The sequence below is a fragment of the Telopea speciosissima genome, chromosome 6 (assembly GCF_018873765.1).
Source record: "Telopea speciosissima isolate NSW1024214 ecotype Mountain lineage chromosome 6, Tspe_v1, whole genome shotgun sequence".
NCBI lineage: Eukaryota > Viridiplantae > Streptophyta > Magnoliopsida > Proteales > Proteaceae > Telopea > Telopea speciosissima.
This window is the reverse complement of record NC_057921.1, coordinates 8,278,892-8,299,842: the sequence shown is the minus strand read 5'-3', so window position 1 is coordinate 8,299,842 and position 20,951 is coordinate 8,278,892. Positions and strand designations below refer to the sequence as shown.

At 43.8% G+C, this 20,951-nt stretch overlaps 1 non-coding gene across 1 annotated transcript; it reads right to left on the bottom strand.

Moving 5' to 3' along the window:
* Positions 1–6,683: 6,683 nt before the first annotated feature.
* Positions 6,684–6,790, bottom strand: LOC122666380. The gene has a single exon (XR_006333573.1). It is a non-coding gene; the product is annotated as a small nucleolar RNA R71 (small nucleolar RNA).
* Between the last annotated feature and the right edge of the window lie 14,161 nt (positions 6,791–20,951).

Here is a 20,951-nt window from a genome sequence, read left to right as displayed (position 1 = left end):
AGAGAGCTGCTTCAAGGAAGACGGGGTCGGCTTCAGCACAGGACAAGGGAAAGGGAAAGGCAGCAAATTAGTCTTAGGATTTACTTAGTACCTATTCTTTTCAATTAATTTCCAGTTCTAGTACCTATTGTTCATAGGCAGTAAAGGGAGTGAATAGGGACTTGTACTTTTCTTCTTTTCTTATTGTGACCATCTTTTCAGCTATGTCGGCCTTGTACGGCCTATCTACTTGTAGTAAGGTTCTGCTTAGTGAAATTTCAAATTTTCAAACAACAACTTGTCTCTATCTTAGTCTTCTTAATTGTACTTGCTAATGTTTTTATTATTCAATTCCTAACACAGAATGGATCAAGATAGGATAGAACTGGTCATGTACATGACAGGGCAAGGAGTCGCTCTGATACCAAGTTGTCACACCCCGATTTCAAAACCATGGGAAACATGATGGGAAAGCCCCCCACATCCAAAGCTACTCGGCAGGATCGACACCCCTTGCTGTGGCATGTACATTAACCCGGCTTCTTATTCGGGAAATAAGAAGAGAACAAAGATTGGCGGAAGGATTTTCATATAAAGACCATCATAAATAAGGAAGTCTAAGTGATACCATATAAGTAATATAAAGAGTTCAGTCATTTAACAACAAAAATGTGAATAAGAGATAAGTAATAATAATACCAAAAGACAGGAAGAGGTAAAAGGTGCAAGTTATTATTACAGACATCCAAGAGTTCCTAAGAACCAAATAATCGAACCGAGTGTGGTACCCAAACCCAAACTAGAAACCCTCCTGAGTGTAATCATCACAAAGATAATCCGACGTCGGCTCTACATCCGGCTGAGCACCCCAAACCACGTAGTCCTCGCCCAAGGGTGCCGTTGAATCACCTCCAACAGTATCCGCAAACCCTGTATCCATATCTAAAAAACAAGGTTCCCGAGGGATGAGCTCACAAAGCCCAGCAAGCAATCAAACCAATCACAGTACATAAAATAGATACATCATTAATGCATGCTAAAATACGCTCACCACACTTGATGCATGAATGTCCTTAATCGATACCATTCCCCCTTAACAATGAGACTCTAAGTTAGGTCAAGTACTACAGTAACACAGGGAGCATCATTAGCCAACGGTACCATAAACGGATGGCAAATAGCGGTGCCATATACGGATGACAATAACTGTGCCATAAATGGATGACAAATAACAATGTCATAACGGATGGTATTCCGACCATGTCAATCCCGTGTTACCTAAGAAACCCATGAGACTAGACTTGCTTAGCAAGATTGTCCGCGAGCCCCCAATACAAACCCCATCCTGGAGTCACCGAAGTATGGTGATGACTTCACGGTGGGCTACCCTGAAATACGGTCGGTACCCATGGGATTGCCCGACACCTACACCCCTATCGAAAGGATCGTAATACTGGGTTCATCCCCTCCTACCCAACTGACCACTATAGAATGCAATGATAATGATTACAATTCTACACATTGCGAGTATAATCCAGAAGTTGAGTCCGTAGTGCCTAATTCGGAGGTCACTACCTTCTCGTTTTCTGACTTACACCCACACCAAAGTAACAATACGACAGGTGTGTTACCGAGATAACGGTCAGCCGTTCACACCCGAATCAATTCCACAATCCATCATAGACTTATAAATAAGCATCTTATATTCTACATCCCCCCATAATAGCCTGATCAATTTGTAAAGTCCATCACTATTCATACATGAATAATCCCGACCCCATTCATTACACATAACATAGGAGAGATAGTTATGCTCATGATGCCTAATTAATTCAACATACATAACTAACTGGATGCCCAACGAGAAACACTCCATAAAATAGTTCAAGTGTTCAATCCACTCACCGAGTACCACACGTAGGGGAAACGAGGACCTCCGTGCAATGTACGTCCCATCCTCACACGTACGTTAGCCTATCATGCCATAAAACAACGTGTAAAGTGTGAGAGGTGGCCCCAACAAGGTCCCGAGGCTGGAACCAACCAAAACAGAGCATTTTGGCCTTGGCGGATCATGCATCATCCGCCACTGCATCATCCGCCAGAGTCTGAGAGAGTTTTCTTCCATTCCAATGGCTCCCAAATTGGGGCTAGAGTTTAGGGGCTCATTAGGGACAGTAAGGGGGGTACTGAGGGATCCAAATAAAGCCATTAGATCAGTGGTTACGACTCTGGTTTGTGCTTAATAGGTTGGAGCTTTATTTAAGCTCCCAACATCCATGGAAGTGGTGTCCATTGGAGGTTTCCAAGCTATCTAAGCTAATAGCTGAGGGATTGGCCCCACCTTGAGCATTAATTAGCTTAAATAGGTAGTAATTAGTGGGCTAGGTCTTTAGAAATGAAAATCCCCTTGATAGGAGCATGAATTGGGCACTCCTACAATGATTCCCCATAGATTTTTATAGAAATAAGGTGGAAGAGATGGCTTACAATGAGTTCTAGGCAATAGTAGCAAGGAGAGAAGTCCCTAAGCTGAGCATGAGCTCCAAAATAGCCTCTCTACGGACTCCTACTCCATTGGTGCGTGATGGGCTGGTTGGAGAAGGGAGGTGAGCTCAAGAATGACTCCAATGGGGATGGAGGCCTCCTTCTCTATCTCTTTCCCCTCCTTTCTTCCTCCTTCTGTCACCCAAGCTTGCCCTCAACATTTTTGGCTCTCTCTCAAGGCCTGGAGATGAGTGGAAATGAAGGAGAATAGGGTTTTCTTAGTTTGTATAAGTGGTCTAAGTCTTGTTTGGCTTGGTGTTGAGTTTGAAACTCAAAAATGGGTTTGCCTTTAAGGTGTAGCCCAAGTGATCCAAAGGTTCCTGATTAGTAGCCCATGGTGAACCTTGGCTAAGCCTTGGGTTAAGGCAATGGTGAACCAAGCAGCCAACAGCCTCATAGAGATAATCTCGCAACCTGGCGGATCATGGGCTGGCGGCTCATGCATGATCCACCAGTTCCTTGCTGCATGATCTGCCAATCCCAGACTTGGCAATTCAAGCCCCCAATATGCTTAGGCTTCTAGGGTGGGTCCCAATCACTGAGGGGATATTAACGGTCACACCTATGGGTCGGCACACCATTTACCCAAGGGGTATAATTGGGACTCGACAAGGAGAACGGTACACACCTTCATCCCTCATTCGGGAGGCGTGGTCCCGGGGGAAGGTTGATGTACGTGGACTCATCAACGAACCTTCCTCGATCCCTATTGAGAAACCTCTCATCGAATGGCTCGCCACTCTACATGTCGAAGATCTTAAAGGTCGGCTTCACGGTAATGTTCCAGAGGCCACCAACATAATAGAGTTCCGCCCCTACACAAAGGTTTAAGTTAGTTATGACTTGGTTATAGGTGTAACATATAGTATATCTGTAGCTAGGATGCTTGTTCTCTTATGCTACGACCCTTGCCAATAGGGGTTTATGTGTTGGATAGTCTAAGCACCTGTGGTCTGTGGAGGTGGGAGAGGCCAGAATAGGGGTAGTGATGGCTATCGAGATCTGCCACTGGGTGGTCATGATGGCTTCTATCGCGTAGGTCCCCTTGTGATAATTGAGGTTTCACTAAGGCGATAGGATAAGTGACCCTCAGTGTCTCCCGAGTTATCACAGTAGCATACACTTGACCGATAGAATTGTGTGCTAGGTGGAAAATGAATCTAACATTAGCATGCATCATTCTGATTGATATTGTTTGTGTGATGTTTGTGCATTCCCCTTTGCTCCCTCACTAGCTAGTGTAGCTAACCCCGTTGTGCAACCCCCTTTTTAGTTGTTATGTAGGAGGTACTACTTAGATGAGCATCGTTGGATGCGAATCAAGTGGAGCTTGATGAATACATTTATGTGTGAAATCTTAGGGCATAAAGCATACATTTTACCATATTGGACAGAATTACTTTGGTGCTTTCTTATGCTTTTTAAGTTTTGGGCTATTTGGGCTATTCTGGACTATCAGGAGCTGCATGTCCCAAGTTACATGTAAAGTTGCCATTTTTCTTTTCATGGCTGTAAAGAGGATTAAATTTGGAGCAAGATGGGCATGACGGAACGCAAGTACACATTTGTTTAGGCCACCATGCAATCGATTATTCTTTTCAGGCCAGGAAAGGATAATGGGTCAGAAAGGAGCTGTAGTGCCAGCCCATAGTCATTTTGCCACTGCCCAAGGATATTTTTGACATTAAAGAAGGTACTTCTAAGCAATGGTGGAGATCTACTGCAAGTACAAGATTGTTTTGGCAATTTTTCATTCTTGAAGAGAGAGAAGGACTGCTACCCACATGGGGGGGACCCACACTACCACAGGGTTCCACGATTTTTTAAGGCCCATAGTTGTCCACAATTTTTAGAGGGTGCACACACACCCTCCACGATTCTTCTAGACGACTTAATGGGCATTTTACTAATTGGTTGAGTGGAAATCCTAGTCATCACCCTTGCTCTCTCTCTCGTCCAACTTTTCAAGGGCACTTTTAGAATTCTACCTGGTATAGATTTCTTTTGAAAGATATTCTTTCATCTATGGAAGGTTGAAAAGTCAAATATGCCTTGATCTCATTGCTTGGAGAAGATATCTACAAAGAAAAGGAAGCACAAGTTAGAACTAGAAAGTTACTTTTGTAAAAATAGAAGGTTTATGTAGCTAGGATTCTCTTCTCTCCCTCTTTCTATTTTTTTTTCTTTTTTCTTGGGATTCAAGGTATTGTAAAGGAGGAAGGAGAAGGGAATATACCCTTATTTTGGGTTTCCTTCTCCAACTCTATCTCCTCTCCATGATTTTTAGAGGGAGAGAAGCCCCAAATTCATTGGAAGCCTCCGTCCCTCTCTTCTCTTATCTCTTCTCCTCTCCTTCCCCTTATAAATACCCCTTAGCATTCTCTTGTAAAGTTGTTCAATTTTAGTTCAATTAATTAGTGAAATTTCTTCTTCTCTTCTTCTAGTTTTTGGCTTTCTAAGTTCTAGTTTGATTTCATGCTTTCAATTCCATGGTTGTAATGCTTTTGATTCATGCTTTAATTTTATGTCTTCAATATGGTTGTGATAATTCTAGTTTAGTTTCAAGCTTTCTAGACTAAGTTCCTAAGTTGATGACATGACTTGGAGATTTAGAAGAGGAAGTCATGCAAGGTTTGTTCAAGTATTCAAGCTCTTCAACTACATTCATGCAAGCAATTTCAGTCCGTGTCAAGTACATCCAGGTTTTTACTCCCTAAGCTCTTAAGCTCATTCTCCCTCTCTTCTATCTCATTCTCTCTTCTTCTTCTCATTCTCCTTCTTCCTCTCATTCTCTTTCTTCTTCTTTTGTTTTTTTTTTATGTGGTTGTGGTGTGTGGCTGAAATTTATCCCTTCCAATCCACGTTATTTTGATAGGTTAGATGGATATGTGTTAGGACGCCAATTTAATTGATGCCAATTTATTTCGTTAGATGCTTGTGAGTTAGGTTCCGTTAGTTTGTTAGTTTAATTAGTTTAATTTAACACTTTAATTTGGTTCACTTTGCATTACTTTAAAGTGAGTAAAATATGGTGGCGTCTATCTCCTTAAGTTCGACCCATAGCTACGATTGATCCGTACGCTTGCAGTTATTATTTTATGCAAACAAGTTTTTGGCGCCGTTGCCAGGGAGATTATTGGTCACTTTATTTTTCTGATTTTTAAGTAATTCGAAGTACTTTATTTTATTTTACATTTTCTTCTAAAAAAAAAACAAAAAGAAAAAAAGAATCAGTTTTTGAAAACCTCATCTTGTTTCTCTTCTGTTTCAAATAGTATGCGCCCAATCTAAAATCCTTCATATGCTCAAACCCAACCTCTTTTGGTGTCCCTCATAGGATTAAGTTACCTATGACGCTACATCTTGACTTGGTTGGGTGGATTGGCATGTGACTTATCTTTGGAGGTGACCACTCTTGATAACAGGAAAGCGACATAGTGAGTGATTTTGGAGACAAAAACGTATAGTAGTCCTCCACCCTACATTAGATTCTACTTGGAGTCGAACGTAGGTGGCTATAGAAGACTATACAGGTTCCCTTGCTGTCAACCTCTATGGCATCCTTACAGCTTTGGAACCATTCGATTCTTGAGGGATAGATGCACTATCTACCTTGGACTCCCTCTTGTTTTTTGTGATTTTTTCTAAGTCTTTTATTTTTCTTTAAATTTTCTAAAGGAAACATCATATTTGTTTAGGTGGCTTCGGTGTGGACTCGTGACTCAAGTAACCATCTTATTAGAATACCACCTTCTCCACTACCTTTGACCCCACCTTTGACCATGGGTGACCAACAACCCAAGACTCTTAAGGATAGGTTTTACCCTACTAGGGCTGCACAGCCTTCTTGCAACAACTTACCACCTGTTACAGAAAACAATTATGAACTCAAGACCAACTTCATTAGCATGCTACCCCACTTCCATGGAATGGCCAATGAAGATGCATATCTCTTCCTTAGGGAATTTGAGGAGGTCTGTGTTCTAATTAAGGTCCTGAATTTGACTGATGATGCAATTAGGCTTAGGTTTATACCCTTTGCCCTGAAAGACTAGGCCAAGAAGTGGCTCTATGGACTGCCTACTAATTCCATTATCACATGGAATCAGTTTACCATTGTCTTCTTGAGAAAAATTTTCCCTCTTTACAAGACCAATAAACTCAAGAGTGACATACTCCAGTTTAGGCAGAAACCACATGAGTCCTTTTCTAAATTCATGGAAATATTCAAGGACCTCCTCTTAGAATGCCCTCACCATGGTTTTGACTTGTGGTAGCTATGCCAAATTATTTATGAGGGTATTGACTTTTAGACCAAGCAACTTGTAGAGTTCATGTGTCCTACAAACTTTACTTCTTTTTCTGAGGAAAATGATGCATGGACATTCTTAACCAACTTGGCTGATAAGACTAGGGAGTGGGAATCTTCCCAAGAGGTTGAAAGAACCACTAAGGGATATCTCATTGAAGGTATGCCAGCCAAGGAAGCCAAACTTGACAGCCTCATAAAAATGTTGGAGTCCATAGTTCTTAAAGAGTCTATACCACTTAACCAGGTAAACCATGTGTCTATATGCAGTTGATGCCATACTCCTGGACATCTTTTGGAGGAATTTTCCAACACCTTTGGGGGCAATTCCAACACTGAGAATGTAAGTGCTCTCTACCAAAATAATCCATATAGCAATACTTACAACCCAGGATGGAGAAATCACCCTAATTTCTCCTGGAACCAAGGGAACAAAGCAGGCCCATCCAACTTTCGCAATCAAGGCCAGCTTGGTGTCCAAAGGCCTAACTTTGCATCACAAAACCAAGGCATGTCTCCTAACCCCCTTTCCCCCTCGTCCTCCTCTAGGACCTTCTATAAATTCTTCTAGGCCTCCTCTCCTTGCACCTTTTCAGCAACCCCCAAGGTTTACCAATACAGGAGAAACACCAAGAATAGGTGAGATGGAGAAAAGGATGGCCCTTGTGGAGAAGCAACTCACCTAGATTGTCACAATCTTGCATGAGAGGGAAACAGGGAAGTTACCTAGCCAACCTGAGCCAAATCCTAGGTATCAGGTTCATATTCAGCAAGGTACCCAAGCTCCTCCACTCAATGTTGTATAAGGCCAACAGCTTCAAGGGCCCTCTAGCCAGGTTAATGTTGTATATGCTTTAAGGAGTGGCCGTGAGTATCAATAGGTTGGTACACCTCAGTCTTTACCGTCTCAAACTCCTGTTGACACTCCCCCTTCTGAAGAGGCCGTTGTAGTGCCTTTTGTTCCAGGTTTGTCTGATGAACCTGAAAAAATTCCAGATGATTTGGTTGAGGAAACCAAATATGATTTTGTTAAGGAAGTGAAAAAGACCACCCCTGAAAGAATTTATACCCCACCTGCCCCTTTCCCAAATAGGTTGGTTAGCAAGAAGTCTCCTTCTGTGGAGAAGATATTGGATGTTTTTAAACAGGTTCAAGTGAATATCCCCTTGTTGGATGCTATTGCTCAGATCCCCACTTATGCTAAAGTCCTCAAAGACTTATGCACCTAAAAATGGACCACCAATGTGCCTAAAAAGGCATTCTTGGTTGCTAACATTAGTTCTCTCATCTCACAGCCAGTAGCAGCCAAGCATAAGGATTGTAGAAGCCCCACCATCTCTTGCACTATAGGCAACACCACTATTGATCATGCCTTATTGGGCCTTGGTGCAAGTGTGAACCTCTTACCCTTTCATGTCTACCAACAACTGGGATTGGGAGAGCTGAAATCCACCAAAATCACTCTTCAGCTTGCAGATCGGTCGGTTAAAGTTCCTAAGGGAATGATTGAGGATGTCCTATTGAAGGTTGGGGAATTTATTTTTCCTGTGGATTTTATTATTTTAGATACCCAACCTACTGCTAACTTAAAGGACCAAATCCCTATCATCTTGGGTAGGCCATTCCTAGCTACCAGTAATGCTTTAATCAATTGCATGAATGATCTCATGAAGTTATCTTTTGGCAATACTTCTGTTGACTTTAATGAGTTTAGGTTGGGTAAACATCCTGATATGGATGAAGATGTACATATGCTTCAAGGATTTCTCGATGATGTTGATACTTTATTTGAGATTGATTTTGATTCGGGATTTCAGGAATGTATGCAGGAATTGGAAGGTGTTGATGATACCCCCTTATCTGAGGTCTGGAGCATCCAACCACCATTGGATCCCCTTGGACCCCTATCCACCTCCATTCCCAAACCCTCTATTATTGAGGCCCCCACATTAGAGTTGAAGGCATTGCCTTCCAACCTTAAGTATGCCTTCCTAGGGCAAGATCACACTCTTCCTATTATTACTGCTTCTGATTTGACTTCTATTCAGGAACAAGAGTTGACCAAGCTTCTACAGGAATATAAGGAAGCCCTAGGTTGGACCATGTCTGACATCAAAGGTATTAGGCCCTCCATTGTTCAACATCGTATTCATCTGATGGAGAGTTCCAATCCTTCTAGGGAACCCTAAAGAAGGGCTAGTCCTGTGATGAAAGAGACAATCAAGAAAGAGATCCTAAAGTGCTTGGATCATGGCATTATTTATCCTATTTCTGATAGCCAATGGGTGAGTCCTGTGCAGGTTGTGCCTAAGAAAGGAGGAGTCACTGTAGTTGAAAATGCCAATAATGAATTGATTCCAACCCGTATCCAAACGGGGTGGAGAGTGTGCATTGATTACAAGAAATTGAATGCGACAACATGGAAGGACCACTTCCCCTTGCCTTTTATTGATCAGATGTTAGAGAGACTAGCTGACCATGAATATTATTGTTTTCTTGATGGATATGCAGGCTATAACCAAATCCCTATTGCTCTAGAGGACCAACACAAGACCACTTTCACATGCCCTTATGAAACTTTTGCTTACCGGCGTATGCTTTTTGGGCTTTACAATGCCCCTGCTACATTCCAAAGGTGCATGATGAGTATCTTTTCTGATATGGTAGAGCACTTCTTAGAGGTGTTTATGGTTGATTGTTCTATTCATGGCTCTACCTTTTCTAATTGCTTGCATGTCAAACCCTGCTCCTGACTGACTGGAATTTTGGTTGAAGGACAGGAACCCTTGATCAGGCAACCAAGAACACTATGGAGTATCACTCCAATGGTTTGGATTGATGAGGAAACCCTGTGTGGATCATCCTACATGCCTGTCAGTAGGTGCACAACAGACCCCTACTCCTGCACAGCTCATAGTATGATGTATGGCCTGGACCCCAGGTAATCTCTCTCCTCCCCATGATAACGGGACCCACCTCTAAAAAAGTGTGTAAAAACCCCTAAAGGGCATGTGGGGACAATACCCTGACCAAGGGTCAAACCCCTGTGCAAGCCCCATTGAGATTCAGCTTTGCTGGAATCTCTGGGCAATGGCACTGGGCGATGCAGACAAGGCCCAGAGACATCGCCCAGTGAGTGAAATAGCATATTTTATTGGATTTTAATTATGGGGACCACTCAACATGAACATGGGCACCATCCATAGATAGAGGGGAGTCTGAGGGACCACCTCATACCCTTAGTTCACTATGGACCCCACCAGTGTGCCCAGAATCACTCAGAATCAGTTTAAAAAGGGGCCTTAAGAGCCAAACAAGCCTCAGTGAGGGCTGGGCCTATAAATAGGAAGGCCTTGGGCTCATTTAGAGCCCTTAGCAATACTGAAACTGTGAGGGGAGAAAGAAGAGAGAAAGGAGAGAAAGAAGAGGACAGAGAGGAAGAAAGAAGAAGAAGAAGGAAGAAGGAGGAGCTACCACCCCCATCCAAGCCGGGAACCGAGCTCTTTCAGCCCTATGCAGGTATAGAAACCCTGCTCTGATCGGCTGCTCCTCTTTTATGTTTATGTTTGTGAATTCTTTGCTCCCTGGACAGCCTAGAACAACTAGGGTTTGCCCTGAACGACTCCAGATCTGCCATGCAAGCATAGAGCATGGGAGATCTATGATTTTTATTAAATTTTATAAGTCTGGTTTGCAGTTCTTAGAGCCGAATTATGTCTGTGCATAGCTGCACTGCTAGATGCTCTATTGCTTGGCTATTTTGAACCCTGGAGGCAAGCTAGGGTTGCACAGACCTAACCCCAGATGATTGCAGCCATGAATCATCATATCACAGCTGTTTCCAGCCATGCATGTGGCTGAAAGTGAGGTTCATGCTTGAAGAAAACCCTGTGATACTATTCACTGGGTTGTCTGGGCAGCCTCTGGCAGCCAATTGGTGGATCTGATGGAGGATCCATTTGGATCAAAATGAAGATCAACCCTAGGGCTACCTGACCCCCTAACATGCATGGGGATCAGATTTGAGCACTGTCCACAAAGCCCAACCTTGGGAACTGAGCCCATTGTCGATTTGAGGGCACTGGGCGATGCACCCAACCCCCAGAGCCATCACCTAGTAAAGGATTTGCTACTGTTTTTACAGTTTGGCCAGGGGAATCTCACCCAATGGCTGTGGGGTAGTGTGGGAAGGTGGGAAATGACATAAATGCCCTTCCCCACATCTGTCCTTATTAAGGAAATGCTTGGAACCCTAGTGGGCCCTACAGGAGAAGGAAACCCTACCTGTGCCTGGTCCTACAGCACAGACAAGCTGTGGATAGCACTGTGATCCTATTCTGACCTAGGGTCAGGTACAGTCACTATTAATGACCATTTTACCCTTCTACCACTGACACTGGAAGACGCATCGGGACATGGACCTAAGGCCCAGTGCAAGGCCCAGTAATCCAAGTGAGAACCAACTGAACAACCGGGTGAACCCAATAAGCTTAGGTTAACCTTAGGACTACTAGTGATAAACTGAAAACTAAATATGACACCTTCTGATTTATATCTAGGATTTTATCCCATGCTCAAGGACAACAACCAGACTGCTGTTGGAACTGAGTTTGCAATCGAGTTTCTAGAACCAAACTCAGGTGAGAGAATAATATTATCATATGTGCATGTGTAATTATGATGTTATGCCGGCAATTAAGAATTTTAAATATAAATGTTGTGTTACTTACTTCTGTTTCAAGTTACTCAAATCACTGCATAATGATTGTCTGTTGATCAACACTATGAATTCTTATATGATGATTGTGTGTTAGACTAGATGCCATAGTCGGCTTGGAAATGAGGCCTGTGGTAGCTCTTACTATGGGATGCGGTTGACACCACCTGACGCATATGATGCCATATAGACATGGGATTAGAGTTTCATCACCCGTGCTATGCACCCTTGCCAACAGGGGTTTAGGTGTTGGATGCCTGTGGGGGCGACCATATGTATATGAGAAAAGAGAAAAGAAATGAAAAGAACACCGAAATGGTGAATGAATGAAAAGAACACCGGAATGGCGAATATGGGCTACGAGCCAAAAAAGAAAAGGAAAGAGAACAGAAATGGATTGTCCCACGGGTTAATCACAGAGGGCTGGTCGGGCTGACCTTGGTGAACGAATGCGGGAGCTGACTGGTCCTCTCCGGCAACTCAATGGGTGTATCACGGGAAGAGGTAACCAAGCCTGCACTAGGGATACATGTATAGGGGATTGTATGTCACACCCCAAACCACCCCTAGGAGGATTGGGTAGGTGACCCGAATTGCATAATGGCAATCCGCCAAATCTCACGGATCTAGAAGTTGTGCTTACGATCATGGAACCACAACCATCACTTTACCAAAGGCAAGATCAGAGTTCTGTAGATAACCTACAATTTCAATAATAAAAGGAAGCATAGCGATATGGGAAATGATGATAATATATACATAAGAAAGTTTGTACATTTCCCACCAACCCACAAGCATAAGTACAAAGCTGATAAGAATAGAACTACATACATAAATATATACAGGGTGAGCATACTCAACTCCAAAAAGAAAAAGAAGTAAAATCTACAACAAAACCATAGTCAAAACGGGGATAGACTCCTGACAACTCAAAAAGGAGTCTCCAAGCCAAAAAGCATCAAAAGCACTCCTCAACGGTCTTCATCAACGACCACCGAGAAAGTACGTAGGATCGTAATGACCTCCGTCGGGGTCTACACCAACATCATTGTAACAACCAGGACTCTCCTCCTCAAGATGACCCTCCATGCCACAGTGGCATCGATTTGCAAAATCATCTAAGAAAAACATTGTATAACAAAGTGTGAGCCCCACTAAGCTCGTGAGCAAATAACATCATCATGCATGCACATGAAATCACAATTCATAGTTCATATGATCCTACATGATATGCAAGTTCAGTTTATTATTAGCCACCTAACAATACAACTAAGTCAGGTCAGTGCTACTATAATCCCCAATACATGTATCCCTGGTGCGGGCTTCTAACCCCTTCCCACGATACACCCATTGAGTTGTCGGAGAGGACCAATCAGCTCCCGCATCAATCACCAAGGTCAGCCCGACCAGCCCTCTGTGATTAACCTGTAGGGCAATCCATTTCTTTTCTCTTTTCTTTTTTTTGGCTTACAGCCCATATTCACCATTCCGGTGTTCTTTCTTTTCTTTTCATTCACCATTCCGGTGTTCTTTCATTTCTTTTCATTTTTTTTCTCATATACATATGGTCACCCTCACAGGCATCCAACACCTAAACCCTTGTTGGCAAGGGTGCGTAGCACGGGTGATGAAACTCTAACCCCATGTCTATATGGCATCATATGAGTTAGGTGGTGTCAATCGCAGCCCATTCTATGGGCCACCACAGGCCTCATTTCCAAACCGACTACGGCATCTAGTCTAACAATCACAATCATCATATAAGAATTCACAGTGTTGATCAACAGACAGTCATTATGCAGTGAATTGAGTAACTTGAAATAGAAGTAAGTAACACAGCATTTATAATTTCAATTCATATTAGCGGGCATCATATCATAATTACACATACACGAATGATAATATTATTCACTCACCTGAGTTTGGTTCTAGATACTCGTTAGCAAACTCAGTTCCAACAGCAGTCTGATTGTTGTCCTCGAGCGCGGGATCAAGTCCTAAATATAAATTAGATAATGTCTTGTTAAGTTTTTAGTCTATCACTGGTAGTCCTAGGGTTAACCTAAACTTACTGGGTTGACCCGGTGCTTGATTGGTACTCATTTGGGATCACTGGGCCTTGCACTGGGCCTTAGGTCATGTCCCGGTGCATGGGCCAGAGTCTATGGCACAGGGGTAAAATGGTCATTATCAATGATTGTACCTAACCCTAGACCAGATAGGCTTACAGTGCTATCCACAGCTTGTTTGTGCTATAGGACCAAGCACAGTAGGGTTTCCTTCACCTGCGGGACCCACTAGGGTTCCAATGTATTCCTTGATCATAAACAGATGCGAGGAAGGGCTTTTTGGTCATTTTCCAACCTCCCACAGTGTCCAAAGGCCATTGGGTGAGATCCCCAAAGCCAGATCACCATTCCAACAAATTTTCCATTCACTGGGTGATGGCTCTAGGCGATGTCTGCATCGCCTAGTGCATCGCCCAGAGGCTGCAATCGACATTTGGGCTGAGTTCCCAAGGTTGGGCCCACAGGGCTGAGGTCAAACTTAATCCTCTGCATGTCGGGGGGGTTAGGTAGCCCCTGGGATGACCTTCAATTTGATCCTAATGGATCCTCCACTGGGCCCACCATCAGGCTGTTAATGGCTGCCCAGACAACCCAGTGAATAGTATCACAGGGTTTTTCTCAATCTTGGAATTCAATTCCAGCCATATGCAAGGCTGGAAATGGATGCAAAACAGGGTTTCATGGCTGTGATTACCTAGGGTTAGGTCTTTGCAGCCCTAGCTTGCACCCAGGATTCCAAATCATAGAGCAACAGGGCAATCTGGCAGTGCAGCTGTGCACAGTCAGTTTTGGTTCCCATAAACAGCATATGAGCCTACTGAAATTACACCTAGATCACAGATCTTCCATGCACAAAGCTTGCATGGCAAATCTGGAGTTGTTCTGGGCAAACCCTAGCTGTTCAGGGCTGCCCAGGGAGCAAAAACACAATAAATACAGAGAAGAGATGGGGACAGCAGGTATAGGTATACAGGTTTATACCTGAGATGGCTGAGAGAACTTGGTTTCAGCTTGGTTGTGAGGCTGCAAGTAATCCCCTTCCTTCTTCCTTCTTCTTTCTTCTTCACCTTCCTTCTTTCTTCTTCACCTTCCTCTTCTTTCTCTCCTTTTTCTCTCCTTTCTCTCCTCACGGTTCCAGCAGAAATGAGAGCTCTAAATGAGCTCAAGACCCTTCTATTTATAGGCCCAACCTTCAATGAGGCTTGTTTGGCTGTGAAGACCCCTTCTAAAAATCAGTTTTTAAACTGATTCTGACTGATTCTGGGCACACTGGTGGGGTCCACAGTGAACCAAGAGTATGAGGTGGTCCCTCAGACTTCCCTCTATACATGGAGGGTGCCCATGTCCATATTGGGTGGTCCCCATAATTAAAATCCAATAAAATATTCAGAAACACCCACTGGGCGATGTCACTGGGCCTTGCTGCATTGCCCAGTGCCATCGCCCAGAGAATTCCAGTAAGCTGAAATTCAATGGGCTTACACAGGGGTTTGACCCTTGGTCAGGGTATTGTCCCCACATGCCCCATAGGAGATTTTACACACTTTTACAGAGGTGGGTCCCACCATTATAAGGAGGAGAGAGTTTACCTGGGATCCAAACCATATATCAGGCAATGAGCTGTACATTTGCAGGGGCCTGCTGTCCACCTACTGACAAGCATGTAGGATGATCCACACAGGGTTTCTTCATCAATCCAAGTCACGGGGGTGATGCTCCACAGTGATCCTGGTTGCCTGATCAGGGGTTCCTGTCCTTCAATCAAAATTTCCAATCAGCCAGGGGCAGGGTTTGACATTTCTCCCCACCCTACAAAAATTTCGTCCTCAAAATTTGCTTATCTTGCACTTCGAAGAGTTGAGGATATTTTTCTTTCATTTCATACTCACGTTCCCAGGAAGCTTCTTCCACTGGATTATTTCTCCATCAAACTTTCACAAAGGCAACTGTGCGGTTACGGAGCTTATGCTCCTTTCTGTCCAGTATCTCCGTGGGTTGTTCTTCATAGGTCATATCCACATCCAACTATTCAGGTTCAGTTGATAAAACATGTGTCGGGTTGTTAAAATACTTTCTCAACATTGACACATGGAAAACATTGTGGATGCTTGGCAAAGATGGTGGTAACACCAATCGGTATGCTACGGGTCCCACTTTATTAAGTATTTCATAAGGACCAATGAATCTTGGGCTCAATTTTCCTTTCTTGTTAAATCGTAGCAATCCTTTAGTTGGAGATACTCGAAGGAATACTCTTTCTCCAACTTCAAACTCAATATCTTGCCTTCGGTTATCCGCATAACTTTTCTGTCTTGACTGGGCTGCCTTGATTTTCTCTCTTATAACATCCACCTTATCGCAGGTCGCTTGTATCATCTCAGGTCCGAGATATTTTCGCTCGCCAACTTCATCCCAATATAACGGAGTTCTACATTTCTGTCCATTCAATGCTTCGAACGGTGCCATGCCAATGGTAGAGTGATAACTATTATTGTATGCAAATTCCACCAAAGGTATGTGAGCATCCTAACTATCATTCATTTCCGGAACACAGGCTCGGAGCATGTCCTCTAGAGTATGAATGGTTCTTTCTGATTGTCCATTCATCTGTGGATGGAAAGCTATACTAAGATTCAATTGAGATCCCAATGCCTTTTGTAAACTTCTCCAAAACCTTGAGGTGAATCGAGGATCTCTGTCAGACACAATACGGACAGGCATGCCGTGTAACCGAACTATGTTTTCAATATATATACGGGCAAGCTTCTCCATTGGGTATAAAGTGTGCCGCCTTTGTTAGTCCGTCTACAATCACCCAAATTGCATTCATGCCTTTCCTGGTGTTGGGCAGATTTGTCACGAACTCCATAGTGATTCTTTCCCACTTCCACTCAGATATGGGAAGTGGCTACAACAATCCATACGGTCGGTTTCTCTTTGCTTTTATCTGTTGAATAGTGAGGCACTTGGACACGTATATTGCTATGGTCTCAAGAATCTAGCACAGGGATTAGCTATTTGCACACCTACGGGGGGCATGGTAGGCCTAGACACAATCTATGAGCCCTGCCCAGTATGGATCTACAGTTAAGATATGGTTGCACACCTGGTGGAGTTAGACGTGAAAGATTTCGACGCGATCCTGGGTATTGACTGGTTGGCAGCTTATTGATCAAGGATGTGAATGCTACCTAGCCTCGGTAAATGACACGGAAGCCAAAGTGAAGCCACTAGGAGAGCTGGAAGTGGTGAGGGACTTTTCGGACGTGTTCCCCGATGACTTGATCAAGTTACCCCCTGACAGGGAGACTGAGTTTGCCATTGATTTACTACCCGGGGCAGCACCAATATCTAAAGCCCCATACAGGATGGCCCTAACCGAATTGAGGGAATTACAAGCACAGTTACAGGATTTACTGAAGAAGGGTTTCATCCGCCCTAGCGTGTCCCCATGGGGTGTACTGGTCCTCTTTGTTAAGAAGAAGGGTGGGAGCATGAGGATGTGCATCGACTGTAGGGAGCTCAATAAGCTCACTATCAAGAACAAGTATCCACTACAGAGGATCGATGATTTGTTCGATCAACTACAAGGGGTCAGGGTGTTTTCCAAGATAGACTTGAGGTCTGGATATCACCAACTGAGGATTAGAGAGAGTGACGTTAGCAAGACAACATTTCAATCACGCTATGGTCATTATGAGTTTTTGGTGATGTCATTCGGGCTGACTAACGCCCCAGCGGCGTTCATAGAGTTAATGAACCGAGTATTTCAAGATGTATTAGACAGGTGTGTGATTATTTTTATTGATGACATCTTGATCTACTCGAAATCAGAGGAGGAGCATGTGGTACACTTGAGAATGGTGTTGCAACGACTAAGAGAGAGGAAGTTGTATGCAAAGTATAGCAAGTGTGAGTTTTGGCTCTCACAGGTGGCCTTCCTGGGCCATGTGGTTTCAGCTGAAGGGATCAAGGTCAATCCAGGGAAGGTAAAAGCGATTATGGAGTGGGAAACACTACAGAATGTGGGGGAGATCCGTAACTTTTTGGGCTTGGCTGGATACTACCGGCGCTTCATCGAGTACTTCTCACGCATATCTGCCCCCATGACCAAGCTAACTCGAAAAGGGGTGAAGTTCATGTGGTCCGATGAGTGTGAGAAGAATTTCTATGAGTTGAAGGGAAAGTTGAGTACTACACCGGTCTTGACGTTACCAGAGGGCGCAGGTGGGATGACTATTTACAGTGATGCTTCAAGACTAGGGTTGGGGTGCGTGTTGATGCAAAATGGTAAAGTGGTAGCTTACGCTTCGAGAAGGTTGAAGGAGTACGAGAAGAACTACCCCACTCATAACCTTGACCTGGCGGCAGTCGTTTTTGCATTGAAGATTTGGCGCCACTATTTGTATGGTGAGAAGAGTGAAATTTATAGTGACCACAAGAGCTTGAAGTACTTCTTTACACAAAAGGAGTTGAACAGAGGCGATGGTTGGAACTAATAAAGGACTACGACTGTGCGATTCACTATCACCCCGACAAGGCGACCGTAGTCACGGATGCCCTCAGCCAAAAGTTTCAGACTACATCTTTGGTAGCCTTGACCACTTGTGAGCATTTGATTGAGGAAGCTGGCCAAATGGTCAACCCCTCTCACCTTATAAAAAGGCGATCTTGAACACGAACAAGAGCTCTCAACTAATCTTGATTGAGAGCAAGAGGACTCAATGGATCTTGATCGGGGAGCAAGAGAACTCGATGGATCTTATTTTGGAGAAAGAGGACTCGAAGGATCTTGTTTGAGAGCAAGAGAACTCGATGGATCTTGTTTTGGAGGAAGAGGACTCGATGGATCTTGTTTGAGAACAAGAGAACTCGATGGATCTTGTTTGGAACAAGAGGACTTGATAGATCTTGTTTGAGAGCAATAGAACTCGAAGAGACCTCGATGGATCTTGTTTAAGAGCAAGAGAACTCGATGGATCTTGTTTGAGAGCAAGAGAACTCAATGGATCTTGTTTGAGAGCAAGAGAACTTGATGGATCTTGTTTGAGAGCAAGAGAACTCGATGGATCTTGTTTGAGAGAAAGAGAACTCGTTGGATCTTGTTTGTGAGCAAGAGAACTCGATGGATCTTGTTTGGAACAAGAGGACTTGATAGATCTTGTTTGAGAGCAAGAGAACTCGATGGATCTTGTTTGAGAGCAAGAGAACTTGATGGATCTTGTGTGAGAGCAAGAGAACTCGATGGATCTTGTTTGGAACAAGAGGACTTGATAGATCTTGTTCGAGAGCAAGAGAACTCGATGGATCTTGTTTGAGAACAAGAGAACTCGATGGATCTTGTTTGAGACCAAGAGAACTCGATGGATCTTGTTTGAGAGCAAGAAAACTCGATAGATCTTGTTTGAGAGCAAGAGAACTCGATGGATTGCATGTAAATTTATTTCTAGTATGTATTAATCTTTTCTTCACCCCCTTTTTTTTTTTTTTTCTATATACATATATATAGATATACATATATATATATATGATTTTTTTTTTTGGTCCACGGCACCGTGCCAAAACGCATGGCTCGGTGTGAAGATCCAGACGGCGCCGTGGGGTAATGGCCCACGGGACCGTGGAGGTCTTCATGGAGCCATGGTCGCGGCAATGCCAAATCTATAAATAGAGGGGGTCCCTATTTGTTTTCTACACTCATTTTTGCTCCCAGACTCTGCCAAATTTCTTTCTTGACCCCATTTTCTGACTTTTTGACCACCTTATGGCCTTCCACAAACGTTCTCGCTAGCCCTCGCATGGTGCACTCCTTGGTACAGACACCAGAGAGTCTCGTGCCCGCCTGGTACCCTACAGAAGTCACACTCGTCGATACTACTCGCCATGGCTATTGTGCCATCTAGGGCTAGGTTAGCCATCTTACCCTCTTTATTTCAATTCCTTGTACTTGTATTTCGATGTCCTTGGCACACACTTGACATCCACTTATGCATGCGACCCTCTTTAATTACTATTCTACGTAAATCGAGACAACACCAAAAATAGTCATTTCTAGGTTCGAAGATCTAGGTGATGTCTCTAGATACTAACTTAGGCATCTATTGGCATGCAAACTGAGGCGAGGCCATTAGACACTACCCTAAGTGTCTTTTGGTGTGCAAATCGAGGCGATGCCCCTAGATACCAACCTAGGCACCTGTTGACAAGCAAACTGAGGTGAGGCCACTAGACACTACCCTAAGTGTCTTTTTACGTATAAATTGAGGCAAGGCCTTTAGACACTACCCTAAGTGTCTTTTGGCATGCTAATCGAGGCGATGCCCCTAGATACCACCCTAGGCACCTGTTGACATGCAAACTGAGGCAAGGCCATTAGACACTACCCTAAGTGTCTTTTAGTGCGCAAATTGAGGCGATGCCCCTAGATACCAACCTAGTCACCTATTGACACGCAAACTGAGGCAAGGCCACTAGACACTACCCTAAGTGTCTTTTGGTGTGCAAATCGAGGCGATGCCCCTAGATACCATCTTCGGTACGCAAACTAAGGCGAAGCCACTGGACACTACCCTAAGTGTCTTTGGGCACGCAAATTGAGGTGATGCCCCTAGATACCAACCTAGGCACCTTTTGACACGTAAACTGAGGCAAGGCCAGTATACACTACTCTAAGTGTCTTTTAGCGCACAAATTGAGGTGATGCCCCTAGATACCAACCTAGGCACCTGTTGACACGTAAATTGAGGCGAGGCCACTAGACACTACCCTAAGTGTCTTTTGGGGCTCAAATTGAGGCGAGGCCTTTAGACACTACCTTAAGTATCTTTTGGCATGCTAGTCGAGGTGATGCCCCTAGAAACCATCTTTAGTACGTAAACTGAGACGAGGCCACTAGACACTACCCTAAGTGTGTTTGGGCATGCAAATCGAGGCGATCCCCCTAGATACCACCTTCGGTACCCTTTAGACACCACCCCTCCTCTTTTCATTATTATTTTCATTTTTGTATTGTTTTATTGTTTATTGGTTATTGCTTGATTTATCTTACTTAACCATCTCTTTTTTGTTGTTGATTTTTTTCTGCAAGGCAAACCCCTTACTCCGCCCAAGAAGTACTGTGTGCTGGAGAAGGTATCAGAGTGTTACAAAACACTCTGCCCGGAGGTGCGGGTTAGAGTGAGGAAGACTGGGCTAGGGCACATCACTGTGTGCTCCGCTCGAGAGTTGGATAGCCCGACAGCGAGGGCTTTGATAGAGAGATGGTGGCCGGGCACTCATACATTTCATCTTCCTTTGGGTGAGGTGACAGTCACCCCTCTAGACTTCTAAA